The following is a 2885-nucleotide window of genomic DNA, read 5'->3' as shown; positions in this document are numbered from 1 at the left end:
CCCACCAGCAGTGTATGAGAGTCCCAATCTCTCCACAACCTCGCCAGCATTTGTTATTTTCTGTCTTGTTGAACTTTGATACTAGTGCCTTTTTTTTTTTTTAATGATAATTTAGTTTTGTTCTACATTGTTCTCTTACTTTGTCCAGAATCTCCTATATAGATCCCCCTCCAAGCAGTTGACAATGGTAGCTGGGCACCATCTAGTTCTTCTGGTCTAAGAGTCGTACAGGCTGAGGATTGCGTGGTGTACCAGTTGCTCAGACTAATTGTTTCCATGCGTCTTTGGGTTTCTTCATTCTTCTTTGTTCTGGATGAGGAGTGACCCATCATTGAACCTAGATGGCCACTTTGCTTGCAAGCTTTTAAGATCCCAGTTGCTACTCACCAAAGTAGGATTTGGAACAATGTTTTTGATCACTGTTTTTAAAGGACCCATTTGATTTTGGTGCATAAGTTTCCCTTTGGTTTACAGCCACATTGGTACAAAATGACCACCCAAAACAAAGCAGTTTAGAGTTTCCTAGATCAGGGCTACAGATGTTGTCGTGGGTTCCATCACTCATATTTGCTCCTCTTCAGTCCCCTGTAAGAGTCTTCCATTTTCAGACAGCTCCAATGGGTGGAAAGTTCTGCCTTATGGATTTATGCAGAAATATATACTCCTGTGTCATATGTTATAACATGTTCTACAATTAGTATCTGGTTCCCTAAAATTCTTCTCTTTTCCAAAGCAAACATTCCCAGTTTCTAGACCCCTTATCACACTAGAATAGCAGACCTTCCTATCCCACCCCACATTCTGGCAGGCACGTCATATGACAGTCATAGAGTACAGCAGGGCCCATTGGGTGGCTGGGGGAACCTGCCAGTGAAGTTCTACAAATCCTGGAATTTTCTCCTACCGTAGCCACTTCCATTGTCTGCTCACAGGTGGGTTTGTAGGGAGTAGAATGGAGTGGTTAAGGGTATGGTCTCCAGAGGCTGGCTCCCTGGGTTCCAGATCCTGGCTCTCCCTCTGACTTCATGAGTAACCTTAGACAAGTCACTTACCCTCTCTGAGCCTCACGCCTTCATCTGTAAATGTTAAATGAGACAACACATGCAAAGCACTCCGGGACAGAGTCGATACTCAGTTATTATTTCCCTTCCCAGAAAGAGAAACTATAATGACCAAAGAAAAGCTTTCCTATGATGTCCATCATCGATCGAGACCCTTACTGTACTCCCAACATGTCCAAGATACCCTTTCATGCTGTGGGCCTAGGAAGGCATGATCCAGGTTGTGGTCCGTGTAGTCAACCTGGAGCATACTCAACATGTCAGACTCTAGGGTAGGAACTGGAGAATCAGGTTTAAAAGAACACAATGCCTGGCTTGGGCTCGCTCCAGAACTTGGCAGGTACATAGACTGACAGGTACTATACAGTGCCATGAGAGAGTGAGGAACACGGTATAGTGGGAGGTCAGAGGAGGGACCCTTAACCTGGGGAAAGGGGTCCTGGGGAAAATGATGACTGAGTTTCTGTAGGGGAAGCAGACAACATGGGTAGACATTCTAGGCAGAAGGTGTGAACATCCAGCTGCCTGAGAGTAGGGTGCTTTTTTTTTTTTTTTTTTTAAATTGTGGTTTAGGTGAAAGTTTTCAGAGAAAATTCACTTCACATACAGCAGTTCACACACACATTGTCTCATGACATTGACTACAGTTTACTCCAATGCAACAGCTCCCCTCCCACTTCCTCCTGATACTTACCTCTTCCCTGTGTCCATCCCTCCATGCACTCCTGCCCCCTGAACTGTCTCCCTATGTATAAACAGCCCTTCTTTCTCCCGTGATTGTTCTCTCCAAGGAGTGTGTCTACCTCAGGTAAATGTTCAACTCATATGCCTGTCTTTTGTTTAACTGGAAGCCACAGGTATGGGTTCAATTCCAGACCTGAAGGGCAGCTAGGGACCATCGTCTCAGTGGTTCCACCAGGCTCTATCGGACCAGCAAACCTGGTCCCCTTTTATTTATTTTGTTCCAAATGATTTTGAGTTTTGTTCCACATTGTTCTCCCTCTTTATCAAGGATCTCCTACATAGATCCCCCTCTGAGTGGCTGACATTGGTAGCCGGGCACCATCTAGTTCTTCTGGTCTCATAGTCGTATAGGCTGTGGATCACATGGTGTACCAGTCACGAGGACTAATTGTTTCCATGAATCTTTGGTTTTCTTCATTCTTCACTCTGGACAAGGAGAGACCCATCGTTCCATCTAGATGGCTGCTTGCAAGCTTTTAAGATCCCAGTTGCTACTCACCAAAGTAGGAGGTGGAACAATGTTTTGTGTAGTATGTTATGCCAATTGAGTTTGATGTCCAAGCAGGGTGCTTTTGAGGTACTGCAATGAAAATGATAGGACTGGAGCTTAGAACGTGAGAAACATTTTGAAAGTGGAGACTGGTGAGACAGGCAGGAATGGGACCATGAAGGGATGTGGATGTCATGCTGAGGAGTTTGGGTTTCATCCTAAAGACTCTCAGGAGCCAATGAAGGACTTTTAACCAGGGAGAGACATGATCAAATGTTTGTTAAAGAAGAATCACATGGCAGCAGCCTGGCTGGCCTAGGGAGAGGGTTTACCCCCTCTGAAGAAGAACAGAGTAGTGGGCTCAGTTGTGAAATAAGGGGTGGGGAGGCAGTCTTTGGTAGCTTCCTGTCTCCGGTAAAGGTCCCCTTCAGAAAGGACACCCTTTCTTCCTGAGACAAGGCCTCTGCTGGATCTCAGTTCAAGTTCGCTTATTCAACACCTAGGCCTGGAGCTCAGTCCTGTGGGATTTAAGAAAGAGTGTGCCAGGAATTCCCTGCCCAGAGGACATTTACAGTGAAATGAGCAAGACC

Source organism: Orycteropus afer, unplaced genomic scaffold (genome assembly GCF_000298275.1).
Source record: "Orycteropus afer afer isolate SDZICR_OR568_19922 unplaced genomic scaffold, OryAfe1.0 scaffold00495, whole genome shotgun sequence".
Lineage (NCBI taxonomy): Eukaryota > Metazoa > Chordata > Mammalia > Tubulidentata > Orycteropodidae > Orycteropus > Orycteropus afer.
The sequence above is the reverse complement of the archived record's forward strand: the minus strand, read 5'-3'. Positions refer to the sequence as shown.